At 39.9% G+C, this 18,057-nt stretch overlaps 1 long non-coding RNA gene across 2 annotated transcripts in view; it reads left to right on the forward strand.

Moving 5' to 3' along the window:
• The window catches only part of LOC128850348 (uncharacterized), a 138,585-nt gene that overhangs the window by 41,284 nt on the left and 79,244 nt on the right, over positions 1-18,057 (forward strand). For both annotated transcript variants that reach the window (XR_008447681.1, XR_008447680.1), the window contains one exon: positions 15,104-15,209. This is a non-coding gene — a long non-coding RNA (uncharacterized LOC128850348). The remainder of the gene's footprint in view (positions 1-15,103; positions 15,210-18,057) is intronic.

An 18,057-nucleotide genomic window follows, 5' to 3' on the forward strand; every position in this document is an offset into this window, starting at 1 on the left:
TGTCTGCTCCTGTGTAGCCATGCAGAATACAAACATAACACCAGAAAGGGGAAAAAAATGCTTGCCAGATGGAATACAGCAAATCCGGAGGGCACTGCAATGCCATCTGCAAACTTATAAGGAAAAGAAGGTGTTGAAAATGAAATTCAATGACTGTAGAAGAGAGCTGAACTTGTCCCATTAAATACAGTTTATAAGCTACAGATTTCCAATGCACTACACAGAGCAGTGCCACACGGTGAAGGCAGCTTCGTCCTTGTACAGGAAAGATCACTGAGATTTTCTTCATGATTCTTTTGGAGATACATGTGTAAGCTTTACTGCAAAAGACCAGTGTGGGTTGAAGGGCACATACAGTGTCATTGTGAAGGTTTCGAGCCGTAATAGCAATCGGGCCCTTGCACTGTTTGTGTGACAATTTTAGTCCTGACTATTGGTCACAAAACTTCCCTGCTCGTATGCTTGTTGTTAAGAGAGTAGGCATGGGACCAATTGAGTTTAACTTCACCTTCCTTACACCATTTTTGGGAAGATTGTTGTGAAACTGAAAACCTGATGACCAAGAAGGGAGTGACAGTAGTTCCATGTGGCCACTTCTTTGCTCCTTATGATACTGTAGGTTTTTATTTTAGGATGATGGAAGGCAGAGTGCAATTTTCCTTTCACTGATCCGGACAGTGACAGTGAGGAAATTCAGCTTAGCAGTGTCACTTTTTACACTTGTTACTCTTCTTTTTGAGGTGTCTTCTTGTGAACCTCCAGATCTGGGCACGACATTATTCCAGTTACTGGACTTTGCGCTAGGACTTACTTCTCTGTTGCTTCGTGTTTTAATGACTGACTATTTGAAGTGCTATTAAGTCAATAAAAATTTAATAATACATTGAATAATAAACAACATTTTTCATAGGTAATATTATGAAATTAAAATATTTTCATGATACTTTTTGAGAAACTAATTTTGAAAATTACATAGAAAGTACTTAAGATGAAAAATTTATTCAATAATGATCAGATAGTTGGGTTTTAAAAGTTTTTCATTCAGGGTGACTATTGTTTTAAAACAATATTTTGCACACAGAGGGTTAGTGTATTGTATTAATCTCACATATTTTATTGTACTTTCATGCAAATATGTCATATTCTGATTCAATACGTGTGTTAAATGGGGTGCAGTAGTGTCATAATATCTTGTTATGCTACCTATATGTGTTACAACTTATTGTGTCTTATTTCACAAGAGTAAAAGCTTTCAACACAGAGGAATAATTTGTTCTGGACTAGGACACCTGCATGAATATGTATTTGAGAAGGTACAAATGTTAGCATTTATGGTACTCCCACCTCTGCCAAGGTAACAAAGACCTACCTGTGTTTTCACAGGTCACATTGACATTATTGGAGTCAGGGGCTTTGCTGAAGTAATGTTTGTGGTTTCTTAGTGCTGCTCTTTTCTGGCTCTGTTCAGATCCACAGAAATCAAAGATCGTAAAGACCTAAAGGTTTTTCTGTGCCACTTTAGGATTGTTCCTTATAGTGTATTCTTCAGTGTTCTGTCTTGCAAAGAACAGGTCTCCACTGTTTCCCCTGGGAAACTTTTCAACAGCCTAATGGAATTCACCATCAGGAACATTTTCCTTTTGTTCAGCTTACATTTTCATTCCATGCAGATACTTCTGTTTAATGATAATAATCTGACAATCATACTGTCATGCCTTTCCAGATATGTTCCTAAACACCTGGAACCTTAATTGTACAGTCATTACTAATGCACAATGTCCTACTAGTCATGAAAATTTAGTCTTTAAAATAAATTCTGCAAGTAGCTGGGCATATCCTGTAATGGGTTGCATGTCTCGCAAATTCAGCACCTCCCAGCTATATTCAAGACCTTTGCTTTGCATTCAGACCTCCCCATAACATTGTCTTACCTTATCTGACCCAGACATTTGACCCGTCTCTGCCCTCTCTTTTCTATTAATGATGTTACCCTTAGTGCCCTGGCTGTCTGCTCCCCCCTTCGTTTTGTCTCCTCCCTTCCATTTGCATAAAGCATCTTCTGTGAACTGAGTTTTGAAATACCCACCTTCTCCCTAGCAGGAGCTCTGGCTAAACCCCAGCTTTTGCCTTTAAAATTAAAGCAAAGTAGGTGGTCTTTTGGAACATTTGGGAGTGTATTTATTTTGCAAGTTATAAACATTGAAATAATCAATTCTAAGGTAAATTCACCTTTCCTAAATAACTGCAACTATTTAATTTTTGCTGTGAGGTTTGTTTTCCTCTCTCATTTTATTCTGTTCTCAAACTTGAGTTGAGATTTTAACAAAAATGAGGTTCTCTGGGAGAAGAGGACGTTTGCTTTGAAAGTACAATGCCTAACTTAAAACAGAAATTATGCATACTTGAGAGAAAAACAACAATAGTATTAGTTTTATACCGAGATTCTAGCAGAGGGGAAAAGTCTTCAATTTTCAATACGCTTTGTACTTCAACATCAAATGCAGCTTCTGCATCAAGTAAATAAATAGAAAGTAATTAGAGGAAAACTTCATTTTCTATGTGCAGCTGTCCAGAGCAAACAGGAGATCTCCTGTGTGTGCAAATACTGCTGAGTTGCAAAAATACATGCAAAAAGTGATTAAGGATGCTTAAGCCTAGTGATGACTAACCTGTTTGACATGAACTGCAAGAAGTATTTGCTATCAGTCTAGGCTACGTTTTGAACTGTACCTGCAAATTAATGGTTATTTAGTCAAGTGTTACGGGTGCCTTCTTATAAGCCCTGTCAAAGCTGTTTCCTAGGTAAGTATATATATGAATTTATTGCTCTCTGTTGAAAGTATCCTCAGAGTTTTCAGGCTGATGTATATACTGAATCTGAAGATGAGTCTGATTTGCCGTGAAAGGTTATTTGAGGAAAATAGGGCAGAAGAACTATTGGTGGTGCATTCAGTGATTGACAAGGGGAGAAGTTAAGTAAAGAGCCATTTTCATTGCATTTATCAGAAAAAAATACATATATTTTACAAGTTCTTTCTGGTCTTGCATGGAAACAAACCTGGGAAGACCATCTTCTGATTTTAGCCCTAGTCCTGTTGCTGTCTTTTATTACCTCCTATAACTCCTTTGGGAAATGTCTTGGTTTTATTTTGCATTTGACCTGACATAACTATCTCTTCATTTTACAAGACATTTATTTGTTTCACTGATATCTAAATTTTCTTCTGCTATTTGCTTCAGGCCTGTGTTGCATTACCTCTGGACAGAGATCTATGCACTCCTATGGCTCCCCAGCCTGTGAGCAACTTCTGTAAATTATCATCACTTAACGGTTTGGCAAAAGAGTCCTCTGTTATTAGAAGGGACACCAACTTGTTTTGTATTTATTTGCATACCAAAATTCTTCTGTGTCCTTAGACTATGAAATAAATGTTAAAAAACCATACAATTTTGTATTTCATTTGATCAACTAAAAATAACTCTTGTTTTAGTATTTATTTTTAAGATCTTGTGATTTATATTTTTTTGCCAAATCCATTCACTCATAAACCAACTTACAAAAAAAAAATAATTACTTGAAAGTAAATTTGATATAATTGTGCACCTTAGTGCCTTTGTTAATTTTCTTTATATTTTCTTTGACCAAACAGAAATTTTAAATCAAAACTTTCCTTTTTCTTTTTTAGGGATGATGATATCCTGGCATATATAATAGAGAAAACTCTCATGCCATAGTTCCTAGATACCTTAAAGCTTTTCTACAAAGTCTTGATTCAGAAGATGAAATTATGTTCCTCCATTTATCCTAAATTACTCATATTTATTTTAAAACAGATCAGTATTATTTCTTGGAAAAACGAGAAGCATAGCCAGAAAGAGAGAAAATCCCCTGCAGACACACAATCTCTGTCACCAATTATATTGCCACATAACAACCACCTCTTTTTATTTTCTTCACGTACATTCTTGGCTGTGTTTCCTAGCCAAGATTCTGCTAACCAGGTACGCGCAACCACCACCTTCTTACGGGAAGGAGTCTGTCCAGTGTTCAGACCCTTCTCACAGGAATTCATTGCCAATCATTGAAGAGTTATTCTCCTCCAGGGTGTTGCATTGCACTCCGTGAAGGGCCATTTTTTCACTTGATCTGATTAAACTTTGATTGGTTTTTACCCTCCCCAGAGATGTTTGAGTCTAGTGAGTAAATTGGAACATGGACTGATTTTTAGTTGTGGGATCCTGTGAGCAACTTCAAAATCCAAGGCAACATTTGCAATGGACTCTGTGATGGGACAGTTTGTGTGACTTATATGGTATTCTCATGAAATCAAAATATGAAGTTTAGGCTTGTAATTCACATAACTACTGGATGAACAGGAAAAAATCAGAGTACTATGTGCGTTCATACCAACTGGTGACTTTTTTATTATGATTTTTAACCAATAGAGTGATACGACCTGGATTTTGTTCTCAGTATTTCTGGCACAGTGGTGCAATCGACTGCTCACTTGGATGTTTAATTTACTGCTCACTTAGGCAGAACCATTCCAGTTGATGATGCAGAAAAACAACATCTGGTATCACCTATCTCTTATCTCAGCCACTGACATGGCCCGACTTTACTTAGATTATGAAATATGAGATCCCTCTTTGCAGATAAGTACACACCCTTGTACCACTGAACAGCACTTTTCCTAGCTTAGTGGTTACAACTTTTACAATTTTGTTGGAATTTCATTGATACAGTCTGTGCTTTTACAGGAGCTAATGAGTATATTCGAAATTTTTCCATGTGGTCCTTTATTTTAATGTTATTTTCAACTTGGCAATATTTTGCTACTGAAGTTTTGTGGTAGAGAACACACAACTGGTGGGATTTTTAGTATCTTCTGTTGTACACAGAAAAGATATAGTACCTCTCAAACCTGATTTGGTGACTCTATGGGATTTGGTGATTCTATGGGAAGCCAAAGATAGAACAGCTTTTTATTTTTTTTCCCCTACCAAATTGTATAGAAAATCTTACATCAAACTTCTTGTCTGCACTCATTCATGCTTTCAGAAGTGATAAGCACTCATTCTTGCTGCTGAAATAAATAGAAGCACACAGAACTTCTAGAAACTGGATTTTCAAGCATTAATACAGTAATGCTTGTTTTTCCTCTTATGGGAATTATCCATGCTTCATACTATTTTACTGTTACTGTTACTGTTACTGTTACTGTTACTGTTACTGTTACTGTAGAAATAACAGCAAAAAATAAGATAAGTCATGACACTAGGAGTTGAGACTTTATTTTCTGGAGTTTTAAGATGACTTATTTTGAAATAATTATCAGGTCAATAACACCCGTGGTCAACGACTGGGAAGGGTGAGTTCATGGAGCACCATGTCTGAAGGGTCATTAATAGACTTGTGGAGGGCTGGTTGTGCCTATGTACAGAGGAGCTGTGCAGAGGGAAGGAAAAACAAGGATGCGCTAAGTCAGAGGGTACAAGCAGTACTATTTTGAGCCCATGTGTTGGAGGAGGATGCTGTTCAATATCTTTGTTGGTGGCATGGACAGTGGGATTGAGGGCACTCTCAGCAAGTTTGCTGATGACACCAAGGCGTGTGGTGTGGTTGACACACTGGAGAGAAGAGATGTCATTCAGAGGGACCTGGACTGGCTGGAGAGGTGGGCCTGTGTGAACCTCATGGAGTTCAACGAGGCCAAGTGAAAGTCCTGCACCTGGGTCAGAGCAATCCCAAGAAAAGGCTGAGTGGAGAATGGGTCCAGAACAGCCCTGATGAGAAGGACTTCAGGAATGCTGGTGGATAAAGAGCTCAACGTGAGCTGGCAATGTGTGCCTGCAGACCGGAAAGGCAATGGTATCCCGGCCTGCATCCAAAGGATCATTAACTGCAGGGTGAGGGAGGTGATTCTACTCCTCTCCTGTGCTCTCGTGAGACCTCACCTGGGATTCTGCATCCAGCTCCGAGTTTCCCAAACATAAGAAGGACATGGACCTGATGGAATGAGTCCAGAAAAGAGCCACAAAGATGATCCAAGGGATAGAGCACTTCTCATATGAGGACAGGCTGAGAGTTGGGGTCGTTTAGCCTGGAGGAAAGAAGGCTCTAGGGACACCTGATAGCAGTCTTCCAGTACTGAAAGGGACTATGGGAAAGCCGAGGAAGGAATTTTTACAAGGGCATGAAGTGATAGAACAAGGACTAATGTCTTTAAACTGAAAGAAAGGAGATTTATATTAGATAGGAGAAAGAAGTATTTTCCTGTGAGAGTGGGAAGACACTGGTACAGGTTGCCCTGAGAAGTTGTGCATGCCCCATCTCTGGAGGTGTTGGGTGAGGTTGGGTGAGCCTTTGAGCAACCAGATCCAACGGGAGGTGTCCCATCCCATGGTAGGGGGATTGGAACTGGAAGGGCTTTAAGGTCCCTTCTAACCCAAACTTTCTATGATTCTACAATTCTGTGATTCTGCACACAGCATGACAGCTGCGTCTCCTGGGTAGCAGAACTCACTGTTGCACAGTGGTGGAAATGAGAACTGGAGGTAGGAAGCTCAGCAAGGGCCTGAGGCTGCTGTCAGAGCAAGAACAAGCTCCAAAGGAGGCTCAGTGTCTGCAGCAGTAACAGCAGGGTGTTGACATACAGGAGGATGCTGAAGGGACCTTTGCCCTGGGAGTGGAAATATGAATCATTGTAACTCTCTCCTGAACCTGCTGATAGTGACTGCCTCTTGCTAAGCAGCCTGGACAGGGATGTTTTAACATCTTCATAGAAATGGGAAAGTTGTTTCCTTTGGTATGGAAAATATTATTTCTAACTTGGTCTTAAAAATTACAAGTTTGAATTTCTCATAGTTGTGGTTCCAGTGTATTTATTATTTCTGCCTTGCTAGGATCTGTTCCATGGCACTTCCAGCTAAAATTGTTAATAAAAGAGAGTATTTTTGGGTGACCTTAATCAAGTTTTAAAAATTGTTTTCTTATTTAGTCAAGGGGCTTTATAAATACTTAGTTTGAAAAGCCAGAAAAACTATGGGAAAATATTGATTTTGACTGCACTGTATTTTCAGAAATTCAAAGATGTAATAGGAATTTAACTTTTGAAGAAATTGATTTTCATACATAAAGAAAAATTATTATAAACAATTTTCTTTACTTGGTACATATGAGGAGAGTCACATATGCATGTCATAAAAAATTAACAATCTTTTAAATGCTTCCAGAAAGTGGAATAAGTATTTTTCTGTGTTTTGTTTTCTTCTTTAAACAAAAAAGAAATTCTCATATTTTGGAACCTAGGATATATCCAATTAATATGTATGCATATATGCACATTATTAATATGCATATTACACTTGTGTATCTAAATATATAAAAGGTCAGCTTTGAAATTTCTTAACCATATATATCTACTTATCTATTAAATGATCCAAATTTCCTGCTCTCTTCTTTTTATTTTTGATAGAGAGAATGAACCTAAACCAACCCTGTTGTCTTGGTCATACAATTTCAGTCATCAGACCAAAGACGAGGGATAAGATTATGTAAATCAGTGGGAAACCCACCCAAACAGCTATAATAGATTGAGACACAAACTCAATTTTTTCCCTTCTTGTTCATAAAAAATATGCCATTTTTCCATTTTCTAAATATTTATGCATGCCAGAATATCCTTTAGGGTAGTTAAGTGACTCATCTGAATGTATTAAACACAGATACTGCACCATTGAGGTCTTGTTTGTTGTATTCCCTTTACAAATCACATCTCTGTGTCACTATGGATAGCTCTTGCACAGGTATAACCTCAACAAAGTTCAACCTAAAGAAGCATTTACGCCAATGAGATAATAATTTATTTTCAGAAGTACAATACATTTGTGAGAACTGCAGTCAGAATGTGCTGTGTGGACTGATGTATTGATAGAGATTATCTAAGAAAGGTAAACATAACAAAATAACAGAATATCATGTCTGTGATGTCATGTGTGTCTCCCAGCTCTTTTCCAAAGAGTGAGGTAGTTTGAGATGCACCTGTTGAAAGGCCCTTTCTTTGTCAATATAGAATCATAGAATGGTTTGGGTTGGAAGGGACCTTAGAGGCCACCCTGTTCCACACTCGGTCCCATGGAGACACCTCCAACTGGATCAGGTTGTTCAAAGCCTCATCCAGCCTGGCCTTCAACACCTCCAGGGATAGAGCATCAGTGACTTTTCTGGGCAACCTCTCCACCCTCACAGGAAAACATTTCTTCCTAATATCTCATCTAAATCTCCCATCTTTCAGTTAAAAATATTACCTCTAAAGTAGAAAGCATATCTGACTGTTTCCCATTTCAAGTGAAGGGTGATAAAGAGAGTAATCTTGTCTTTTTGTTATTATTTGCAATGACAGTACTGGGAAACTAAATGAAATGGAGAAAAGAGGTTTTTTTGTTTAATGGATTGTTATGCAAGCAGAGCTGAAATGTTTAGTGGTTTAATTGCTTTCAAAGCTCCCTGTCCTGTGATCACTTTGGCTCCAACAGTAGCAGATTTCCATGTTCCCATACCAAAATGAGCAGAGTTCTGCGTGGGTTCACTTCCCTGCTCCTGTGCTAATGTTTGCTGGCTCAGGTCCTAACGTCCATGCTTAAGTTCACGTGCATTAGTTATGCCATTGAACTCAAATAGGGGAAGTGACCTTATAAAAAAGACACACCAGGAATGTACAATACATTATTCTTACAGCAGTTCTACAAACTCAGGCAAAACCCATGCTTTGCATCACAACCTGAAAGACAGAGCCAGCCGATAAGAAACATTAATCTGACACAGAGACAGATTAGTACAGTGAAGGATTAGAAGTTCCTAAATGCATAATGCAGCTTTTGAATATGATTAATTTTTTAAAGTTAAAAAAGCACCAGCAACAAGTATGTGCCATTGTTTAGCCCCAACCCAGCTTGATTGGGAGATAAAAAGTGAATAGTTATAGCCTCAATTTCTTTCCCCTGCCCCTACACCCAGGGGAAAAGGAAAGGAGAGGAAAAGACTTGTGGGTTGGAAACTAAAACTAAACCAGCTTTAGTGGAACAATAATAACAGTATAGAAAATACTACTAATAAGAAAATAATAACATATATACAAATATACAAAATTGCACCCCGCTTGATGATTATGGCACCACCCACCCAAGGGAGGTTAAAAGTGATTTTAAGGCCTTGGGACATCTACTGAGGGAATCAGGGGACCAGGTGATTTTTTCTTCCCTCCTCCCAGTAACAGGTGGTGACATAGGACTGCTCAGATGGGTCCAGTCTATTAATACATGGCTCCGTGGCTGGTGTCACAACAATAACTTTGGGTTTATTGATAATGGGATGGCCTACATGGCACTGGGGTCACAGGCTTCAGATGGAAGCCACCTTTCTCAGAGGGGCAGGAGGGTCTTTGCCCAGGAACTTGTGGGGCTTGTAATAAGGGTCAAAGGGGAAGAGGGATAACACCAAGCTAGCTCTTAACAAAAGGTGGAAGGATGGGTGTCAGGGGTCAGATGTTAGGGAGGAGACTTCTCCAAAACACCTTATAGGCAAAAGAAGATCCACTGGGAAGGTGATCCAACTGGCAGCCCGGCTGAAGTGCCTTTACACTAACACACGAAGCTTGGGTAACAAGCAGGAGGAGCTGGAAGCTACTGTGCTGCTTGAAAGCTGTGATCTGATTGCCATCATGGAAACATGGTGGGACAAGTTCCATGACTGGACTCTGGCTATCGATGGCTACAGGCTGTTCAGGAGAGACAAATTGGGAAGGAGAGGTGGAGGCGTTGCCCTCTATCTCAGGAAAGGGATAGAATGTGAAGAGCCATTGTTGAAGAATAGCCACAAACAGGTTGAGAGCTTGTGGGTAAAAATTAAAGATGGAAGAACCAATGGGAATCTTGTGGTTGGTGTATACTACAGGCCACCTGATCAAAGTGAGACAACTGATGAAGCCTTCTTCCTCCAGCTACAGGCTTTGCGCTTGCAAGATCTCATCCTGCCTGGGGACTTCAATCACCCAGACATATGCTGAGGAAGTAGCATGGCAAGCTGTAGGCAATCCAGAAGACTCCTGGAGTGCATTGAAGATAATTTCTTAGTCCAGCTGATAGAGACCCCACCTGAGGAGAAGCAGTACTGGACCTTATGGTCACCAATGTAAGTGAACTCACCAGTGACGTTAGGATCGGTGGCAGCCTGGGCTGCAGTGATCATGCACTGATGGAGATCAAGGTCAAAAGGCATATGGAACAGGTGAGGAATATAGTCAGGACACTAAATTTTGGGAAAGCAGACTTCTAGCTCTTCGAGGAATTACTCAGTAGGACCCCCTGGGACGTGGTCCTCTGATACAAGGGAGTGGAGCAGATCTGGAAAATTTTTAAGGAAGCTTTCCACAGGGCGCAAGAGTGCTCAGTCCCTGTATATAGAAAATCAGGCAGGAAAGGGAAGAGACCGGCATGACTGAGTTGAGGCCTGCTGGTTAAATTAAAAAAGAAGAAGGAACTGCGCAGGCACCACGAGCACAGACAGGGAACATGGGATATGTATAGAATCACTGCCTGGTTGTGCAGGAATGAAGTCAGGAAGGCCAAGGCGCAGCTGGATCTGAACTTGGCAAGGGAAGACCAACAAGAAGGGCTTTTACAGGTACGTCAATCAAAAGGGGAAGGTCAAAGAGAATGTACCCCTGCTGATAACTGGAAATGGGGATCATGTGTCAACGGATGAGGAAAAGGCTGAGGTACTCAACAACTTTTTTGCCTCAGTCTTCACAGATAACTGCTCTCCTAGCCCCTCCTGGGTCATTTGACAGCAAGATGGTGGCCAGAGGTGTAGACCTCCATCCACAGTAGAGGAAGATCAGGTTTGTGAACACCTGAGGAACCTGAACATATATAAGTCCATGGGACCTGATGAGATACTTCCCAGAGTCCCGAGGGATTTGGCTGATGTGGTTGCCAAGCCACTCTCCAAGGTATTTAAAAAGTCATGGCAGTCAGGAGAAGTCCCTGGTGACTGGAAGAAGGGTAACATTGTGCCCATTTTTAAAAAAGGTGGAAAAGATGACCCTGAGAACTACCAACCTGTCAGCCTCACCTCTGTGCTTGGGAAGATCAGGGAACACATCCTCCTAGAAGCTACGCTAAAGCACATGGAGGACAGGGAGGTGATTAATGGCAGCCAGCATGGCTTCACCAAGGGCAAATCCTATATGACCAAATTGGTGACTTTCTATGATGGGGTAACCACAGCAGTGGACACAGGTAAACCAGCAGGTGTGATCTATTTGGACTTCTGTAAAGCCTTTGACACAGTCTCACACAACATCCTTCTATCTAAGTTGGAGAGATATGGATTTGATGGGTGGACGGTAAGGTGGATAAGAAACTGGTTGGATGGTCGTATTCAGAGAGTAGTGGCCAATGACTCAAAGTCCAGATGGAGATCCGTGACAAGTGGTGTCCCTCAGGGTTCTGTACTGGGACTGATGCTGTTTAGTGTCTTTATCAATGATATTGACAGTGAGATTGAGTGCACCTTCAGCAAGTTTACAGATGACACCAAGCTGAGTGGCATAGTTGCCACACTGGAAGGATGGAGTGTCATCCAGAGGGACCTGGACAGGCTGGAGAAGTGGGTCTGTGAGAACCTCATGAGGTTCAACAAGGCCAAGTGTAAAGTCCTGCACCTGGTCGGGGCAATCCCCATTTTCAGTACAGGATGGGGGATGATGTGATTGAGAGCAGTCCTGCAGAGAAGGACTTGGGATGGTGGTTGATCAGAAGCTCAGCATGAGCCGGCAATGTGCGCTCGCAGCCCAGAAGGCCAACCATGTCCTGGGCTGGGTGAGAGAAGTGATTCTGCCCCTCTATTCCTCTCTTGTGAGACCTCATCTGGAATACTGTGTCCAGTTCTGGAATCCTTAATGTAAGAAGGATATGGAACTGTTGTAACAGGTCCAGAGGAGGGCTACAAAGATGATCAGAGGGCTGGAGCACCTTCCCTACCAGGACAGTCTGAGAGAGTTTGGCCTGTTCAGCCTGGAGAAGAGAAGGCTCAGAGGAGATCTTATAGCGACCTTCCAGCACCTGAAGGGGCTACAGGAAAGCTGGAGAGGGACTGTTTACAAAGTTTTGTAGTGATAGGACCAGGGGGAACACTGGAGAAGGGCAGATTTAGATTAGGCATTAGGAAGAATTTCTTCACCATGAGAGTGGTGAGATACTGGCACAGGTTGCTCAGGGAGGTTCTGTCCCGTCCCTGGAGGTGTTCAAGGCCAGGTTGGATGGGGACTTGGGCAGCCTGATCTAATGGGATGTCCCTACTCATGGCAGGGGGGTTGGAACTAGATGATCTTTAAGGTCCCTTCCAACTCTAGATATTCTATGATACTATGATACTATGATAAGATACTGCAGAGCAGGCACAATGAAAGGTCCCAGGCTGGACTCAGTAGTAGATGGAAGCTGGACTCAGGAACTGGATTCAGGAAGACAAGCATCTGGGGTCAGGGGCAAAAAGACAGACGAGGTTCTCATCGGACATCAGCCATCGAAAGAGAGCTTGACCCTCATGATCCCTCAGTTTTGTATTGACTGATTTATATGGGATGGAATACCCTGTTGTTTAGTTTGGGGTCGCCTCTCATGTCTATCCCTCCCTGCAGCTGCGTTCCTTTTCCTCCTCTTTCTCTTACAACACTCCACAACCTTGAGGATGGCCTTGGTGTCTGTAAGAATAACAAAGGCTTTTCTGTGTTTCAATGCCCTGTGTTATCACCCCTAGAGAGAAATACCATCTGAAAAACCTGCAGTTAACTTCCAGAAACTGAAGTTACTCTGAGGAGACTTAACTGAAATTAGAAAACTGATTCCATTTTAGCTCAAACTTGAATACTGTGTTTTTAAAATGATTAGAAAAGCACTTCTGAGAAATGTTTTTTACAAAGATGTGCTCTTGTATTTTATATACTCACTTTTAAAATGCAATAGTTAGAAGTTATAGATCATGGGTGTCTTTGCCTATATCATACTTACATATTTTTGAAATCTGAAAAAAGATATTTTACTTTGCTTCACTGAATGTCTTCAGGTTATGAATGATCCAGTTTTGAAAGTTATAAATCATAAATGTCTTTCCATCTCCCTTTTCTTTAGACAGTCTGAACTGTGCCACAGCTTAAGAATGGCAACTCCTACTAACCACAGTCATTTAAGTCAGCACTGCTTGTACCAGAAGTGTATTTTTACCCAGTCTTACAAAGTGTTCAATTATTACGTTAAGGCAATAGTCACATGCAACATATGTCAATTGAACTAATTAACTAGGTTGAGCAGTTGTGTGAAAATGACCTCAGAAAGGGGAAAATTAGAAGTGTAGGAGAAAAAGGGCACTGTTGCATCTACAAAGCAGTGAAGAACAATCTGTTTACATCAATATGTACTTCCATGCTTTCTTGTGTTAATGCTGCAGTAGACCAAGAGCACCGTGCTTTCTTGTTTAGAGTTTCTAGTCACATAAAAATCTGTCCCTAGTACACCAGCAGTATAGATATTCATTATTCCTAGCTCTTCTCTGTCAGCTTCTCAGTCTGCTTCTCAAACATCATTACAGAAGAAGGTATCATTCTTGCTTTCCAGATGAGGAAATTAAAGCATGTGATGTTCCTAAACCACAGAGAAATCAAAACTTTATCTAGTGGTAGAGTATATCTAGGGATATACTATACTATATATTCATGGATCCCTATGTAAAGACTTGCATCATATCTTAGTATTTTGCATTGAAATATCAAAGCCAGTTTACAGAAGAATTTCAGCGGCTTGATTCCTTCTTTTATTTACAAGGTGTGCTTTGGAGTACGCCTTGATGTGATTCTGCTTTATGTGTTGGGTGGACATAGTCAGATTTGGAAAGGAGTTTTTGTACCATCAGATGGACATGCTCCTGGAATTTGGCTGTCCACATACCTGAACTGAAGTCTCCATCCCTTTTTTTCAGATCAGCAGAGGCTGCCTGCAAGGCTACTGATAATTTAGGTCTAGTCATGAAGGTAGACAAGCTATGTGTGGGTCTTTGGATACTTATCCTGGTAAGACTGGGACTAAATATTGTTCCAGTGGCATGATCCACATTGTGCTGGGTGCCTGGAGATGCAAGTCAGCCACCATCCTATGTATTCATGCTCCCTTATGATGGAGCAAAGAAACTATTTCAGACAAGAATCAGTCTGCAAACTATCACCTGGGCCATGTAAACAATCAAGGAAGTTGAATATGAACTCAAGACCCAATGGGACAGTTTCAATGTAACCCAGAATAAGTAGGTTGGTTGTATCCATGCACTCAAAAATGGGTCTGTAGTGGTCTCTTTTGGTAGATACAGATAGTTTGGGGCTTCAGCTGGTAAAACTGTGCCAAGCCCTGTACAAAGAAAATCTGCATTAAGCAGATACTGCTTAGCTCTAAAATTTTTTCTTATAAATTACTCATGCTCTAAGCTGATTTTATGCCCAGCAAATGTATTTCCAAAAGAGGTTGCTTACATGAACCTCCAATAATAGTAACAGCTATTACATAATGCCTTAAAACAGTATATCTACTTTGAGATAATAAACCTCATAACCAGTCACTGTGGCAAAGAGAAAATTATCTTTTTATTCCCTTCTCACAGGCATAGAGATATACACAGAGGTAAATAGTTTACTAGAGGTCAAGTACAAGATATTAGCAGAACTGGAGTTCGAACTAGGGGTTTCCAGCACTGTTCATATACTTAGGGCACTTGATATTGCTATTTCTTTCATCCTTTTACTCTAATATAAAAGAATTTGTTGCACCAAGAATGTTAAAGAGCAAAATATCTGAACCTTTATTGTGTAATTATTTCTGTGCCATACAACCTGTAAAATGAATTATTCATCTTCTCTTGGCAGATGGGTGTACATCTGCAGCACTGTATTGCACATAGGAGGTTTGTCCTTTAAAGTTTTATTTCGGTTAGAAAAATGAGCACGCTTTAAAATAAACAACATTTTCTAATGTGCTTAATAATTCTGTGTTTCAGAGCAGTTATGGCTAATGATATATCTTCCTGAGGAGAATGGATGAGATGTCTCTTTGGAATTATTCCTGGAATTAGACCAGCATGAGGTCTCTTCTACCAACCTGAGGTAATACTGCTGAAAGGCAAGAAATTTGAAGTCATGTATGTCCTGCTGACTGTGCACTGACAATGTAAATTCTGGAAAAAGTTCCACATGCCTCAAGCCAAAAAAAAAAAGCCAGAAGAATGGGTAAACTTGGGAACATCATCGCTCTATGAGGCATGGTAAACATAAAGTCCTTTAGGATGTATACTTAAGTCAGTAGAGACAATAACATCTCTGGGTGATGGGCAGGTTTTATTAATAGTGATAACCTGGACTTCTGCCATGATGAGGCGCCTTGGTGAAGATTAACTATTTATCTAACAATTCATACATAACTTCAAATGTAAGAGAATTGTCTTTTTTTTTTGTGAATTTTTAGAAACCTCAGAAATTCCATTAGAGGAAAATCAGACAGTTTAAAATTAGAATGTGTCTAGTTAATGCTATATAGTTTGCTACTGCTCAGACCTAAGCCTGCTGCTATAAAAAGTTCATCTTTCCTTTAGCCTGGTGTACACCAGAAGAGGTTTGGATAGCAATCATTTTGTATCAGGGTGAGCCTGACATAAAAATAGGGCAGAATCAGCCCTACAGGGATGCATGCACATGAGTAAGGCAAGTATGATTTGCTGAATTATATGCATGAAAACTAATTTTCTTGCTGAGGAATGATCTTTAGAAATTTTTTCTTTAAACGGTTGTAGCTAGAAAGCAGCAGAAAATATGCCCAGGTCTGAGGTATATCTATCTCATTCTGCTTCCTTGAGGTTACATAAATTATGTATGTCCTCTTCACTTTCAATAACAGTCTGGCTTTAGAAAGATATTAATTATTACGTAATAACTTTCACTAATTGTTTCTCCCTTTAGAGCATTTAAAAAATTGGTTGTGTAGACAATAGCAAAGGATAATGAATGGTTGTTAAGTTGTCTGTAGTACAAAATGAAATACTCACTGCTTCTGCTAATAATTTCAGCAAGACAAAGTCAGGATGATTTTATTGATATCATAGGTACATTATGCTTCTGCTACCTTTTTGGGGGAAGGAGGAATAACCTTCAAATATTTCTTTTGTTTATGCACCATGAAAATTGGTATCAGGGCACTCAAATTATTATCACATACCATATTAAAATATCCCTAAACACATTGCAAACAATGCACGAATCCTTCACATTCAGAAATTCCATTTACTTTAAAGGTTTGACCTGATTTCAGTGGGAACTCTGTAAGCAGGGTGTTGAATATCTAGGCTCCTAATAAGAAAGAAATCCTGACTCCAAAAATACAGACGACAAAAATCAAACACATTTTAAGGAAAAGCTTGAACAAAGATGTTTTACATGAGTGTGTGTCAGTTATTTCTTCCAATTATCAAAACTCACTTATATACAAGTTAATATAAAGTAAATAAATGTCTTATGTACTAAAACACGCTTGCAAGATTTATGGGTGTCTTAACATCTCTTAAGGACAAATTCTGCCTCATTTCCTAGTAATCGTCTCAATTGAAAGCTGCTGCCAAATCAAAATATGACACAGGACACACACAAAGTTCTAATTAAAAGGAATTACACACGTAGTTGTATATGTATTTATATATATGTATATACATCACCCTCCAATTTCTTGTGGTCTCTAATTCTAGAAGTAAATTAAATACTGGTGTTGTCTTGAGGTGCTTTCTTGAACTGTGCATTATTCTGTAACACAAATACCCCGTCAATGTCTTACTTATTTTAAACCGTATTTTGTTAATTTAAAATGCAACAAAATGCCTAATCTCTAAAGCCTTTTTCATTGTAGCACCACCCTGTGAAAGCATTAATGAGATCAAACTGATTTTGGTGTTGTTACCTTCGTCTTTTCTTAGGTTCGTGTAACTCAGGTCCTGGTATTTTCAGTACAAGGCAAAAACAATGGAAAAAGTAACACTGTCTAGATCATGGTGAAAGACAGTCTCCTATGAAAATTTAGCCTCTCGGAGAGGAGGGAATACCACAATTTAAGAACAGGATACACACAGGAATGCAAATCACCTTGCAGTGCTATGCAACTCTTTGTCAGGAAAGCTTTGATGAGTTTCATCTAAATGGCAGTGTGGTCCCATCTTAAGTGTAGAGGGTACAGCAGAATCACCAAACCAACCAACAGCATCTAGGTTGTCCTACCCCTGCAAAAAAGTTTGGATAGGATGAATTTTATGTTCAGCTAGGCTGGCTTGAGTCAGTAAAGTTGCTTGGAGTTGATGTGGTATCTGTTCATCTTCTGAAGAATAGAGATTCTTTTTTTAATATAATACTAACAGGTATTATTTTACTCCTTTTCAATAACATAAAATACCTACAGGATTACTTCTTTTCTCTCTGGCCTGAAGAATCTTTAATATTTCTTTGCAAGTTGAGCAGGAGTGAGGAGTGAGTGCCTTCACCCATGAACTGCCCATTCTTGGTGCAGGGAGTTTGTTCTGACTTTCTCTGCACAGATAAGAGAGTCAATAACAAGGGCAGATATAATGATTTAGGTAGAATTTAGGCTGACTGGATCCAGGACATCTTATTCTATGTAACACATTCTTTCTGACATTTTTTCTGGCTCTGCCAAAGTGTCAGAGTCTAGTGGTGAATTTGCAGCCTGTACGGAGAGCTGAACGTGTCCCAAATAAGGCTACTATTTTTTTTGAAAAGTAAGGTTCCTGAGCAAAGCTCTGTCACCAGCACCTTCCAGTCTCCTGCCACTACCACCGCTATAATCTTCCACTTGCGATTTTAGTGCTTCTCCATGAAAGAAAATGGCCCTGTAGTGAAACAGACTCTTCTGTGTTAAGAGAGGCAGCTTTTAGTGCCCAGGATGAAAGGGAATGGTAAA

The sequence above is a fragment of the Cuculus canorus genome, chromosome Z, assembly GCF_017976375.1.
Source record: "Cuculus canorus isolate bCucCan1 chromosome Z, bCucCan1.pri, whole genome shotgun sequence".
Classification (NCBI taxonomy): Eukaryota; Metazoa; Chordata; class Aves; order Cuculiformes; family Cuculidae; genus Cuculus; species Cuculus canorus.